Source organism: Dermacentor silvarum, chromosome 9 (assembly GCF_013339745.2).
Source record: "Dermacentor silvarum isolate Dsil-2018 chromosome 9, BIME_Dsil_1.4, whole genome shotgun sequence".
NCBI lineage: Eukaryota > Metazoa > Arthropoda > Arachnida > Ixodida > Ixodidae > Dermacentor > Dermacentor silvarum.
Window position 1 is genome coordinate 67,178,503 of NC_051162.1, and position 15,574 is coordinate 67,194,076.

Here is a 15,574-nt window from a genome sequence, read left to right on the forward strand (position 1 = left end):
CAAGCTCAGTGTCGTACAGAAATGGTTGAGAAGCTTTTATTATAGGAGATGAGCAGTTCGTTTACTATAATAAAATTTACGTCTTCTTAATAGACGTTGCGTCAAGAGTACATATGCATACCACCAAGAAGCCTAGAAAGATTGCAACTCAAAATAATCAGAGTCAATTGTATCAAAATTGTTTCAGAGAAACAATGCATAGAGATAACATACCATGACAAAAGGGACATCTGGTAGTTGCAGCAACTAGAGAACTTCATGCTGTTGCCATTTTCTTCGAGGTAGCTCATTATGTATCCTTGATCCCATGGGCAATTGCCAGCGTCTGGCCGAAATACTTTAATGTGGCCCTCAATACTTGTGCCATCGTGAGGGCATCCCAGCCTGTAAGATAGAAAAAAAACGAGTTGACACTGATAGAAAATAAAACCCATTTTATATTCATAGCTAAAGAAACATTGATCATATTCAGTTCCTTAGATCAGCCTACCTGATCGCTGAAACTAAATTCTTAATGTATTCATACAGTTCCAGTGAGCCTGTTCACTGTTAATGGACATTCACAAATTTTGTTATCAATGTGGCTTTTAAAAATATCACTGCCCCCGGTGTAAAATTTCACTAATCTATTTTCGTACGCAACAAGCACGTGCGCACTGTTAGTTTGAAATTTACCAACGAAAGCATTTGCGCGACGGCAGATTCAGGTTAAGAATGCTAATGTTTTGGTATACTTTTTTTTCTTTTTGTCAGGCAATATGAGATATACGCGTGATCTCTCACACGTGATATAAATTGTTCAAAAGGTGATATTTGCTCCGCGAGGAGCACGGGGCGGTGAAAAAGCTACGTTATTGGCCACTGACGCGTACATAACTATCTGTCTTACACAATAGGTCGGCACATCCCTATGGATGGTGGATTCTGAAAACGGCACTACACAAAGTGGCAATAGCAAGTACGGCATTCGAGCACGGCCAGCTGGGTACGGCTGAATTTGACGTGTTGGGAAGTTTTGGCAGCTCCACAGCTGGACCCGGAAGTCGGATCGTTATTTTGTTTGATGCCATCTGAAACGAAAATGCTGCTTTAAACTCCTCAGTCAAACTTCTGAAAGGAGGCACAACCAAACAAAGTACCGCAGTTAGCATTCCGGTGATAAATTCTATCTTTGGTCTTCTCAGGCGTTCTTAAGTTGAATATGCAAACTTAAGGCTGTATGTGCGCTCTTATCTATTTTATTCTTTCTCTTCGGCTACAGTATTACACTGGAAAGACCCTAAACCATGAAGCCAAACGGCAGCCCAGCCAATGTTTGCCACTGTCTGTCACACGCTAGGAATAATTGAAAGAGTAACCGGCTTTCAGAGACTGGTTCTGCGCAATATAAATAGCTAAATGCCACTTCACGCTGAAGAAAATTTGTTCTGTTTATTGTGATGAGCGGTGGAGCTTCTTCCTGAAATCAACCTGTTTGAACTCAGTGGCAGCTGTCATCAAACATAAATAAATCACTTTTGTGAATCCACACAAGATTTCACTTTATCTTGAGTAAATAATTAGACACCTCATTTGACGACACATAGGTGTTATAAGGGCGCATTTCTCTCTGATGAAAACACCTAAGTGGGTCAAATAGGCAACCAGACAGAATTTTTGTGTTCATTTCTGGAGAGCCGCCGTGGTTTGTGGTAAGGATGTAAGATGTCGTCCCGCGCTTCTGCCAGCGCTGTCGACTTCAGCGGCACCTGCGTCTAGGACGCGGAAGGGCTTTCAGAGGGTCAGCGACAAAGACGACAACTGTGTTTGCTTACTCAATCAGCAGTGAGTATTTATCCGATAACTGAATTTGAACTTGTGTGGAGGCGCAAGGCCATGCGAAGAAACACCCAGGTGTCCCTGTCCTCAGGTATTTCGACTGTGTAAGCGACAGTCCGCCGACACTGCTCCGATCGAGAGTATCTGACAGTGCTACTGCAGCTGACCTTGCACCGTATGGAGCACTGGAACCAACATTTTTGTGTCGGAGCTCTCTACTAACACCTTGAAACCACTCAGCAGGCAGTCTGTCTCGATGCCCTTGAAAAAGTGGTACCGAATCAAATCGTGAACTTCATGGTCAGCCCCATAATAAATGTCCTGACCGTGGACGTAGCACATGAGACTGCGCTGTGCACTTTGTGAACAGTTACAAAGCTTAATGGTTTCAAACTTCGGTCGTGTGTTCCGCTGGGCAGCAGCTTCACTTCCGGGGTCATCTATCACGTCGACGTATTCATCCCGTAGTCCGGCTTTGCCTCTACAGTGAAGCCAGCCACTGATGTAGTCAGCACCGATGCAACTCGCTTCAGCACGTCCCATTGTGTGAAGATAATATTCAAGCTCCTTCCCAAGTGGGCTACCTTAGAGATCCCGCGAGACTATCTGTCCCAAGGCCAATTCAATGCCCCAAGTACATGAAGCTAGGGCACGTGAGCACCACGCTGTGCCGAACCCTATGCGACAGACAGCTATGCGGTCACAGCTCTCCAATCTCCCAATCGCCTCGGATCTCGCTACGTTTCATCGAAGGGTTGCCACAAGATATAAAAAAACTGCTGCCCCGAAACACATGGCGAGAGATCATTCGCCTCATCGAAAAGCCGTGGCCACCGTTAAATTGTGACGCTCTCGAAGCCGTTGGAAATGAGATAACGCCACGAGCTCTCAGGCACGTACGCCACATCCAACGTCACCATCTCCTCTCCCCCTAGGAATGATGAAGTCGAGTCTAGCTCGAAGAAGAAGGTCGTATCGGTGAGTATGAATGCTGAAGCTTAGCGGGGTCTGCCAAAGCTACAGCCGAACCCCCAACCACTTAAGGTGATGCAGAGTGCTGCGGTAGGGCTCGTAGCACCGGCTCCCGACGAACTGCCAGAAGACCAGCAAGTGGTTCTGATGCTTCTGCATCTCATGAATACTGTTCGCATAATCTTGAGTAAGCTACATTACCAGTCAGCGTAATATGCAGCGCAAGTGCTGGATGCTCTTAATCAAGTGCTTACAAAGGTAACGTAAACCACATGGTTTGCCTTCAGCCTTCTTTTGACACTGAAGTTAAACAGGCCCCGATTAAAGACTAATGACATACTGCGGCATACCGCTAATGACCACTTGCCCACGAGGTCATCCCAGGTGACTTCAGCGCGCATCATCAGCTATGGTGAAGCACCAAGAGAAACTCCGTAAGCAGGACTCTCGTTTATTTTTCCGCCTACCATATGTGCTGTTTCAATGACGGTAGCCCAACATCTACGCGTCATGCCTTGTAGTAGCTGTATGTATTTCTTTGCTGTCATGGCGCTTCGCTGGACACAGTGCAGGTTGCACACACTGTGCTCTCTCGCTCCATTTCCTCTTGTTATTCGTCCTCTCTCTTACCCCTAGTGTAGAGTAGCAAATCTAGTGTTCGTCTGGTTGACCTCGCTGCTCTTCTTCTTATTTTCTCTCGCCCTCACTCTCAGGTAAAATTCTTTAATGTTAAATTTTCAGTTCTTGAGCGAATCATAAATCCAAGGTTGTGCAATGTCGTAGTCTCAACATTAACAGAAATCAGTCGGCTCTAGGCAGAAATAGAGCAAACCTTTTAAAACGGCACTTAAATGACACACTTTAGGAAGAACGTTCGTGTTCCCTTATACGTAGGGCAGGGAAGGTGGTATCGTGGAACTAGTGAAATGGCGGGTAAAACTTGTAGATTTGGGGCATTTATTGCATGGTGTGTCATGCGTAGGTGAATTCGTCACACGCCTTAAATTTTCACTTGCCCGATCAGTTCATAGTGAGGTGCTAGATAGCATGAAGTTTATAATAGTAACAAACTGGTCGAGATGATACTGGCTCACTTTTGAAAAGGCGCTTGGAATGAAGGAGTACAGAGGGCATATGTGCCTTGTGTCGAGTGTCTGTGAGCATTTGATCGGGATAGCAATTATATGGACACTTATGGGACAGCTGATGAAACGACTAACGTTACTTCCTACGCGTGTCTAACCATTTGAAATCGCAATCAATGCTTCGTATCTCGGGTGAAACTGTGACTTATTTCACTGGTAAAATTGTCTGTGCCTTATGGATTAGTGTTGCTTCCACTCGAGATCCCTCGCAGAGATATGATAAAGAAGCTGACATTAGACTTACGTGTGCGCCACTTCATGAGCGGCGATGCGAATCATTCTGTAAGAGTATGCCGTGTCCTCGCCGAGTTGTTCCCGGGTGTCAATACAAGCGGATGCAACAAAGGCGAAGCCTGCAATAAACAGAATCCGCAGTTTTTAAAACAGAACTTTAACTACACACCCACCACCACTCTCGTTTACTGTCCGTCCATCGATCGGCTTCTTGTCGAGCAAAGTGGACCGGCTCCCAAAATAGGTTAATATTAAGCTGGGTCGACCACGTAGATGGATTTATCACAATTGGGCCGATACCAGAGAAGGATTAATATTAAATTGTGTTGGCTCTGCCGACGGCACAATTAAAACCGGGACCGATTCCGGAAGCTATAATAATACATGGTGGACAGATTCTTACACCAATGCTTGATATGTGTCCTCACAAGGTTTTGATTAAGGTTTCGTAACCAAGCCAGCCATGCAGGCAATGTAATCCTTACAGCGCCATCGCAATACCGTCACTCATGTAGAGCATGCTGACCTAGATTATTTATTTACTCGAGGGTTGACGTCGGTGTTTCGCCGAGTAGACTCGGCGAGCGGCTGCCGCAAAGTAGTAGGAAGAGGGAAAGCTTAAATAAAAGTTGCAGGACAAAATGCTTCTCGACGAATGGATTCAGCCAATCGGCCTACGTGACCCAACAGACACGTGCTAGGGCTTTATGATGGATCACACCTTCGTTAGAGGTGTCAGTGAGTTAAACATGCATATCTATTTTATCACCATCACCACCGGCCAAACGCCGCAAGAGAAAGAAATTGATTGCTGCGTCCACGTAGCATACCACGTGGTAATGTGAACTCATATTTGCATTTAAGCATAAGGTGCAAACAAATGCACAGGTCGAAAATTTAAAAAAAATACAAGCATCACGTGTCAGAGAGACGGCGAAGAAGAAGACGAGAGCGGATGTGCCCCGCATCGGCTCCGTCTCGTTTTTGAATGATTCTGCAGGCAATTTTGGCAGTACCACGGTTTCAAGCACATCATTGGATTCGTGAAGTTAACGCGAATCGGTGGACACCTTTGGACAAGGTGGGCCAGCTTTTTTCGGACTTTTATCGCCTTCCTGTGTGCATCGAACGTGGGAGCTCCGCTAGGCCTAACGCCACGTAGGCCTAGCGAGCCCGCCAAGTCGGCATGGCTGATACACGTATGGACGACGACGTCTCCTCGGAGACGGAAGACGGCGAGGAAGGAATGGGTTCGCAGGTGGTCACCAACCGAAGATCGCGATCTGCGGGAAAGACCTGGGGAGCTGGTGGAGCTGCCCATTTGACCCAAGAGTTGCAAGGAAAGGAGATTGCCAACAAAGGTGCTGACGGGGCCGACAAGCTCAAGCGCCGGATTGTGAAGGCGTCAAGGATGCCGCAACTGCCAGAGGAGCACAGGAAAATCATCGTCAGGCCTCGAGGAGGCCTCAACCTGAACAAGGTCAGCACTGCAGCTATTGGAGAAGCGATCGTCGAGGCGGCCGGACTTACAGAAGACCAAGCGAAGGGAGACATCGTCTGCCCCAACTTCACACAGAACATCGTGGTGGTTAGTACACCGGACTTCGATCATGCCGAAAAGTATGTGCGACTCAAGTCTATTACTCTCATCAAGGCGGAATATGAAGTCAGCGCTTATGAAACGGCCCCCCACTCTACGTGCAAGGCGGTTATTAGAGTGAACCTCAACGACAGTCAGAGTGTTATCACGAAAAAGATCGTGCATGAATACAACCCGACGGCGTTGGCAGCACAGCGTATCAAAGCTACGGGCTCGGTTATTGTGCTCTTCGACGGATTCAAGGTGCCCAATTTCATCAAATATGGGTCAACCCTAGTGAGGTGCTTTCTATACAGGAAACAATTTGACGTATGTTACGCATGTGGAAGAATTGGACACAGATCAGACGTTTGTCCCACACCTGATGTGGTGCAGTGCAGGGGATGCGGTGTGCAAGACCCAGGGGAGGATCATACATGCTCTCCCAAATGCAAGTTCTGCGGTGAAGATCACCCCACAGGTGACAAAGCTTCCAAGCAGCGGTATCAAATACCGTATGTAGTGAGAGTAAGGAGAAGAGAACGCTTCAAAGAAGACACCGAGATGTAATCGGCTCAACCGACAAAGGAGACCCCTCCTGGAAGGCGCTCACGCTCAAGGAGTGGTTCAAGATCAAGACAGCGCTCACGCTCAAGAAGTAGTTCAAGATCAAGGCAGCGTTCAACATCGAGGGGAAGAAACCGTTCGAGGTCTCAGGAGGCGCAGGTGCGCTTCGAGGAGCACGAGCTGAAGATCAACAAGAAAAAGGAGCCAGGAGCTACCTGGGCAGATAAAGTCAAAGGTACGGTGAAAGCCACAGGTAATGTGGCAATTGCCTCGCAGATACAAAGCAATGATACCAGAGTAGAACAGCTCATCAGAGAGGTTATATCACTAAAGAAAGCAAATGAAGAACTTAAGAAGCAGATTCATGAAATGAACAAAGGGTTAAGGGCAGAAAGCAGTAATGTGGCAGTAGCTAAGTCGGTTAGTAGAAGCAACAGCCAGGAGGAAGAAGGCACACCGGCGCCAAAAAAGAGAGCTGTAGTCCCAGAGGTGGAATCGATGTGCTCGGTTCTGGAGGAGATTAAGAATGCCATTAAGGACCTAAAGGACACGGTAGACAGCGTTAACCTTAAGGTGGACAAAATATGAAAGTGGAAGTTAACAGCCGAGAAACGGCTGAAAAAATTAGAGGCCCAAGGAGATGATGAGGAATATATGCCCTCGGAAGCAGAAAGCGTTAGAACACTTCCAGGAGCTGTGGGTAGCACTGTTCTAGTGACAGGGGGTAGCAAGTCGGGAGGTAACGGCAATAATAATGTATAGCAGAAAGAGACTTAGTGTGTGGCAGTGGAATTGCTGAGGATTTCACCAAAAAAGAGCGTCATTAGCACAGATAATCAAAACGGTTTAAATAGGCCAAAATTAATAATGCTGCAGGAAACTCTACCGGAGGAGATCGGGCTGTTTGGCTTTAGCTCGATCTGCAAAGGCAAAGACCCGGGCAGGGGAATCGCCACCCTAATTGACAAGAAATTCCTTACATCGAGCATGATTTAAAATTAGGGTCGAACAAAATTGAATATATATTTATAGAAATGGTCCTAAAAGGCACAAAGATAAAGCGCAAAGCTTGTTCTGCCTCAACATATATAGCAGTCCCAGAGAGATGAGACAGAGCTTCAAAGCAATCTTTAATAAGGCCATGGGGGTAGCCAAAAATGCGCCCCTCATGATAGGCGGGGACTTCAACGCCCCACACCAATCTTGGGGTTACCACTGGAGTACAAAGAAAGCGGAAGGAATCTGGCATCTTGCCACGGATTTAGGCCTCTCTCTTATCACAGACCCAGCCTTTCCTACTAGGTGTGGCACTTCCACGTGCAGGGACACTACCCCGGACTTAACCTTCACTTCTAACTTACCCAGGCAGACTGGATCAACTCTGAGGCGGATCTGGGGAGCGACCATTACATACTACACATAATGGTGTAAACGACGGGGGTGGAGGTAAAGCATTTCACTTATATAGACTGGGATCAGTTTAGAAAATTAAGGAAGGACAGAGCGGAAAAAGAAGGAATGGGGCAAATCACACCACCAGAGTGGGTAGCTCAGCTTAGGGACGACTTGAATGCAGCAACTAAGGCTATAGAAACTGAGGAAGAGGTCACACAAATGGACAGTAGATTGGTGCATTTGATCGAAGCTAAGCAATCGATTTTAGAACGATGGAAATGACACCGCTTGAACAGAAGACTTAGGAAGCGAATTGCTCAGCTCAATAGGGATATCGAGGAGCACGCCCGATATTTGCAGAAACAACAGTGGAATGAGGTGTGCAACTCTATAGATGGAAGGATAAAAGGTGGAGGCAATTGGAATCTGCTCAGGCATCTGCTCAATGAAAAAGGCACTAAATCGAATAGACGTACGGCAGTGGCGAAGCTGGTACACCAGTAAAGTCAGACTGTAAGTGCAAAGAGCATAATGCAGTGATTGGCAGCTAAATACTTGCCTCTCAGGACAGCGGATCAGGAAGTAAGTTACCCCGATTACTTAGGGGCAGAATGCAACTTTATGGATCAGGAATTCAACGAAAGTGAGGTACGCACGGCATTGTATGATTTAAATAGTAGGTCAGCATCGGGCCCGGATGGCATCTCTAACAGATTGCTTAAGAATTCGGACGACGATTCCATAAAATATCTGACCACATACATTAATGAATTATGGAAGAATGGGGTTTATCCAGAAGAATGGAGGACGGCCTGTACTATCTTAATACCAAAGCCGGGCAAACAACTCAACTTGGATAACCTCAGGCCAATTTCGTTAACATCATGTCTAGCAAATACAATGGAGCATGTCATATTGAACAGGTTAACGAAATATGTGGAGGACAATGACATCCTACCGTATAGTCTGATTGGTTTCAGACCAGGCTTGTCCACACAAGATGCCATGTTGTTAATCAAACATAAATTGCTTTTAGCCAGTCCAATGCACACTAGAGCTCTCTTGGGGTTGGATGTCGAAAAAGCATTTGACAAAATTAAGCATAGAGCAATACTTGAGGTCATTTCTGAACTGAGATTAGGCAGAAAACTATATGAAGTGGTTAAAGCCTTTCTTGGCCATCGCTCAGCACACCTTAGATTCGGGGACATTAAATCAAAAAAGATGGATCTCGGTGACAGAGGGACGCCACAAGGTTCGGTCTTGTCACCTATGCTTTTCAACCTGGCGTTGTCAAAAGTGGCAAAGGGATTAAAAGGGATAGAGGGCATTAACTTTACTATTTATGCAGACGATCTGACAATATGGAACGCTGAAGGAAGTATGGGACAGGCGGTAAGCAGACTTCAGGTGAGCACTTATGAGGTAGAGTCCATTTTAGAAGACATGGGACTGAAATGCTCTGCTGAGAAGTCTGAACTCCTAGTACTCAGTAACAGGAACAGGGGTAGAAAACCGAGGGGATCTGTTCCCGAGGAAGAACCCAAGTTAGTATTAACCACGAAGGCAGGCAAAACTATTAAGCAAGTCGAATCCATTAGAGTCTTAGGGTTATTCCTGGAGGCAAACGGGGCAAATTGAAAAACAATACAAAACATCGCAAGCAAGACTGAGGAGGTAATAAGACTGCTAAGGAGAATCACTAACAGACACAGAGGGTTGGGAGAGGAGAGCGCCCTGAGACTGGTCCAAGCTTTCGCCTTGTGTCACTTCTCATATGTAGCAGGCATGCTTAGATGGACACAGACAGAACTAAAGAAGTTGAACATAATAATTAAAAGGATTGTCAAAACAACAGTGGGATTGCCGGTTAGCACACCAGATGATAAATTAATGAAACTAGGGCTCCACAATACAATAGCCGAAATAATTGAAGCTCAGCAAATTGCCCACAGAGAGAGGCTCTCCGAAACAAGGTCAGGTAGAGCAATACTCGAAGAGCTAAGGTGGTACCCAAGCGAATCCGAAAATTCGGAAGACACAGTAGAACTAAAATATAGCATAAGAGAGATCATCAAGACGACTCCTTTTCCCAGAAATATGCACCCGGTGCACAACCTAGAAAGAAGAAAGGCAAGGGCCAAAGTGCAGGATATAGAACAGGACAGAGAACATGCGGCTTTTGTAGATGCTGCATGGGTCAGAGGAAAGAAAGCCTTTACGGCAGTAGTAGTAGATGCAGATGGACTCACTCGGGATGCTATTACAATCATGACTAAAGAGGCGACAGTGGCAGAACAAGTAGCGATAGCATTGGCTTTAAGAAATAATAAGTGGACGCGAATTTACAGTGACTCTAAGATGGCTATTCGACATTTTACCAAAGGCTTTGTAACCGAAAGGGCGGCCCAGCTGATCGGTGAGATGGACAGCCAAGGGATCGAAATCCGCTGGTTTCCGGCAAACATGGGGTCTGTCGATCCATCTCGGAGGAAATTGAACGAGGTGGCTAACGCAGCTGCACGAGGACTTACTATCCGTGCACTACGCGACCAGGACCCCAATAATATGCTGGAGGAGAACAGGGACCAATTACTTGCATATAATGAAGTCACGAAGCATTATTACATGAACCTTACATGCTAAGCTCAATAGAGCTCAAGCGGTGACTCTGAGATTGTTACAGACAAGAACTTATCCTAGTCCAAACTTTATTAACAAGCTATATCCAGAAAGAGAGGCACCAATCAATTGCGAGAAGTGTAATGGCATCATTACTCTGGATCATATGCTTTGGCAATGTCCTGTGGCTTTAACATACTGCGACAAGGAAAGAGACTGGTGGCGGCGAGTGCTTCACATTGGAGTGCTTTTAGATCAAGTACAGGCCGTCCAGAAGGCCCACGACACGGCGGTAAGGTTAAACCTTACTGTCCCGACGTGGGAGCCGCTGCGTCAGTCCTAAGGGTTGATCTTCAGGACCTGAATAAAGTTTATCATACCATACCATCACGTGTCTCCTTGGATATCATTTAGTGGATATCATGTCACCTTGCGGGATATCATTAGTATCACTTCTGAGCCTATGAAGCTTTGCTTAATAACAAAAGATCGGCTCACGCAAAAAGCCGCGTTTCTACCAGAAAGCTCGCCTTCATGCTTAGCGTTCGCCGCTAGCGTTTCCCGGTAAGCATTACGGTTACATAGGCTGCAGTTGCCTGGAAGCGTGAGAAGCAGTCAGGAGTGGATAAATGCTATCGCGTTCCACACTGAAAGGTGAAGCTTAAACATCCTCCTAATTTTTTCGTGAGATTGCTGAAATGCACTTACCCGAAAGGCTCTGCTGGTACGTGGCTCCTGACACAGCATACATGTCGTACCTGAGAACATATGTAACATTTAACACTCACCATTTTCACAACGGTAAAAATTCTGCTGAAAATTCAAATAAAAGCTGTTAGAAAAAACATCACGCCATAAGATACGAGGGTGATTTCGGTGACTGTTTATAACCCAAAAAAATAGTTTTGTGTATCTACGCTTCCAAGTGTAATCTTGTTTCTCCAACGAAAATTACACGATGTTTCCTTTTTTTTTCAAGATTACGGTGCTGCCTAATCATATATCTAAGTACCTCGCGCGCAATTTTTATTCTCTCGAGAGCGACTACGTAGCAACCCTTAGGTTTTCATTACAGTGTAAATTCGCTGCCTTGAATTAACTTGCTAACCTGTCGCGAAAATAAAATACCGACACGGCCCATGCATGGATTTATTCGACAAAGCGTTCAAGTACATCCGCACATAGCAGACTCTCAAATGGCATAGATGTCATGTGCATCATAATAGGCATTGAAAAACATTAACTGTTAGCGAGTGTTTTTCTATGTTAATCTTGCTCGGGAGAGGTAGGCTCGAACCCGGGGCCTGGTACACGCTCTAACGCCTCTTTAGAGATTGAATATCTGCCGGATGACCCTGCTGAGCAAATGAGCGTTTTATTTCATTTGCTCAAAGACGTGCGTGAACGGGCCGTACAGAGCTCCAAAGCTCAGGTCGATCTGGCTTCTGACGTCAAAGCTATAAAGAATGCACAGAAAAACTTGGACTCAGAGATTACTCAGGCGCGGATCGAGGGGGGATGTCCGGATGTCCTGGCCCCCCCCCCCTCAAATTTCTGCATCGCCCGCTCGCTAACAGGGGGATGGCCCTGTCGCAAAAGAATATGGCCACCAGCATTCTTCAAAAGTATTTTTCGCGAGTACCAGTGGTATCAGCCATGTAGAAGTAAAGCTAGCTCGCTCACAAGCTTAGTTGTATTCCAGTAGGGGTGTGATGTCGCGAAGTTGCCATAGTTGCCCTCGAGCAGCGGATGCGAAGGGGGGGGGGGAGCCTGACGTCAGCGGCCAACGCCAGCGCGCGGGCCTAGGATGGCACCGCGTGGTTAGAGAAACGGGAGCAGATGCGCGCCATGTAAAAGGATGACGTCGCGTGGGAAACAAAACATGAAGACGCTGGCTCGCGCTCTCGGCTACTTCGCCACATCGTTCTTCTTGTAGATGGCGTCGTAGATCTTTCGTACGCGATGATTCACATATCGTTAACAACCAGCGTAGTGGTTGCCGCATTGGAGCTCCAAAGCAAACGAAGGTGTCTCAGCCGAATACAAAGAATAGGTGTTCAACAGAACTCCAAAGACAGGACCCGTCCTTACGCATTTATAACGAACTTGCAACAGATCATCCCAAATTTTATTTTAAGAAACAATACAGGCTAGATATACCGGGTGTTCAAAATTAAGCTTTAGGGTTTTCTTAAAATTAGGCACGCGAAGACCACCTGCGCATATAAGTGATGTGGCCAAGGGGACACAAAGTGAGATGATAATTATTGCTGTCAGTAGCCGAATTAACTAAAATTGAATAATTAACGTTTCATTGACTGCAGTAAGTGTGAATATTTGTATTCAAAAGTTAGAGGCAGTCGTGTTGCTACACAGTTCACTTGGAAGAATTCTTCTAGCATGTCTGTCCTCTGAGATATCCAACTCCAAATCTTAATTGTCGTTCGCATGATTACGCATGCAAGAGAGTGGGGATCGGCGCAAAGCTCTTCCCTGATGTGACGCGGCTGTTGCGTGCAGCGTTTAGTCTGACAACGTGGCGGAGGCATTGGCAAAGATAACAAATGTCCCCCTTCCCCTCACGGCTGGCGAAATGAAAAAAAAAATCGAAGAACCCGTAACGAGGGGGGGGGGGGGTCGTAACACGCGACCGCGCAGCCTGTAAAGATGGAGGCAGCAGCCGTGCCGAGATGATGGCGCGAGCGGAGAAGCCGAAGGGCAGTGCTCGTGCGTAATGGTGACTAGACGACCGGGCATGGTCCTTGCTGGGCTACGCAAATAAAGTGACTGCTGTTTTTCAAGTATTATAAGTTTTATTGAAATCAAGAGCAACAACTGCACCATCAACAGCAGAAACCTTTTTAGCTATGCTAACGTATATTTCATACTGCTGCTTTAAGTTTGGTGTTGTCATGCACGAATCTCATGACGACACTTCACCCATCAAGATATCAATGCCCTAAATATGGTCAAAATGCCTCCCTTCCACAGCAACGCAAAGCATAAACCTGCTCTCGCGTCGACTCGATAACTCTGCGCAGTACGACAATTGAAATTTGGAAGCCGGATATCTCGGAGCGCGAACACGCTAGAATAATTATTCCGACTGATACTGTGTAGAAACACGACTGCCTCTAAGTTTTCAATACTAATATACCCACTTACTGTAGTCGAGAAAAAATAATTGCTCAATTTTAGTTAATTGGGCTGCTCACAGCGATAATTATCATCTCACTTTATGCCCCCCTGGCCACTTAACTTATTTACACAGGTGGTCTTCGCGTGTCTCCCAGTGCCTAATTTAAGAAAAGCATAAAGCGTAGTTTTGAACACCCTGTATTATAATAACGTGCACAACAACGCAAACACACGGGCGTTTTTGCATTTCGCATCCATCGAAATGCGGCCGCGGTGGCCGGGATTCGATTCCGCGATCTCGTGCTCAGCAGCGCAACGCCTGAGCTGACTGAGCCACCACGGTGGGCTACAGGTGTTGCTCTAGCCGTATAAAACGCGGGTTTACCGTGAGCAGAAACGGTGAATTTCGGTAAATAAGAAAGGCTTACTATCATCATCATCATCATTGACAGAAGCTGACCCCCCACCCCTCAGAAAACAACTGGATCCGCCCCTGTTATTGGCATCCCGTAGAGACTCAAAACTTTGGAAGATAAGTGCTGAGAAGCTTTGCTGACGAAGTGGCAGCCATGCAAAACACGGTTAAGCAACTGTCACATCGGGATGCTTCCCTACAGTCACGTTTAGACTATTTTGAAGATAGGTCGCGGCGTGACAATTAAAGTTTTTGTGACCTTTTAGACAGCAAGGAGACATGGGACGAAACATAATCTAAGATTACTAGCGTACTTGCGACTGTACTAGACACGCCCCTGCCTGAATCAATTCAGCGCACCTATCGCCTAGGCCAATTTTCACCGAGCAGGTGTCGCCCGGTAATAGTTAAATTTGGAAACTTCAAAACAAATCAAAAACTTTATCCTGTCGCAACCACCAAAAAGAACAGAACATCACCGTAGCCGAAGACTTCTACGCCTCAACCCGTACTGTTCACAAAAAACTACTGGAATTTAGCAAAGCTCAACCAAACTCACGGCAATTCCATCTTCGATACAAGCAATGAACATGAACAAAGCTATGAACAATAAATATTTTTGCTACAACACGCAGACAGACAAAATTGAAGAGGTTAAGCTGCAACGCATTGGCACCGCCTCGGGTGATAAGGCTACATAAGCCTCTTCAAGGTAGGAGATAATGAGGGGTAGTAACCGTACTTCACAATGCCGCCTAACTGTCCTATTCACTAATAATAGAAGTGTACTTCATAAACATGACTTACTGTCTTCTGCTATTGACACGTGCTGAGCATGTATTATAGCATTTACCGAAACATGGCTTCCAGCCCACGTGCACGACTTCGAAATTTTTCAGTCTGCTAATCATTTTGCAGTGTAGCGCTGTGATCGAACTGAGCGTCGAAAAGGCGGTGTTCTACTGGCATCCGATATTCCATCTTCTTGCATTCATGTCCCAGCTAATCTCGAAATCCTATGGGCCACAGTAGCTCTTGAACACATGAAAGTTATCTTCGGCGTATGTTATCGCTCTCCGTCCGCTACAGCTACATTCCTGGACGAACTTCATGACACGATTAACACCGTTCACACACGTTTTCCTTCATCCCCGTTGTTTCTGCTTGGTGATTTAAATTATCCAAACATTTCGTGGAATACACAGCCACCAAGGGTATCGCCATTTTCAACCGAGGCAAGCAGTTTCTGAGATTTGTGCTCCGTTTTTTTTTCAGTCTCGCAACTCGTGACCGAACCAACTAGAATATCACCTAACTCGGCATTAGATTTATTCCTTGACTTCTAGCCCCGACTTTGCCTCCCCAGTAACACATCTACCGTGCATCAGTGATCATGCGCTGCTCACCTTTGCTCTTCCCGCACCTTCTGTTCGAACTAGTAAAATAAAGAAAACCATACACAACTACGAAAGAGGTAACTTTGACGCCATAAGTAATGAGCTAGCTGAATTTATTGCAGTCTTTCTTCGCGGTTTTAATGACCATTCTGTCCAGTCAAACTGGAACATGTTTGCAGCCGAAGTCAAACGCCTAACAGTAAAATACATTCCTATCCGCACAACAACTTCTAATCTCCAGGCACCATGGTATAATAGCCATATCTGACGTTTAGCAAACAGGAAGAAACGC

At 46.0% G+C, this 15,574-nt stretch overlaps 1 long non-coding RNA gene across 1 annotated transcript; it reads right to left on the reverse strand.

The window, feature by feature from the left end:
* Positions 1 to 218: 218 nt before the first annotated feature.
* On the reverse strand, positions 219 to 11,086 carry LOC125940293 (uncharacterized). The gene is made up of 3 exons (XR_007463513.1): positions 11,041 to 11,086; positions 4,180 to 4,288; positions 219 to 384 (listed from the first exon to the last, which is right to left on the reverse strand). It is a non-coding gene; the product is annotated as an uncharacterized LOC125940293 (long non-coding RNA).
* Positions 11,087 to 15,574: the final 4,488 nt, after the last annotated feature.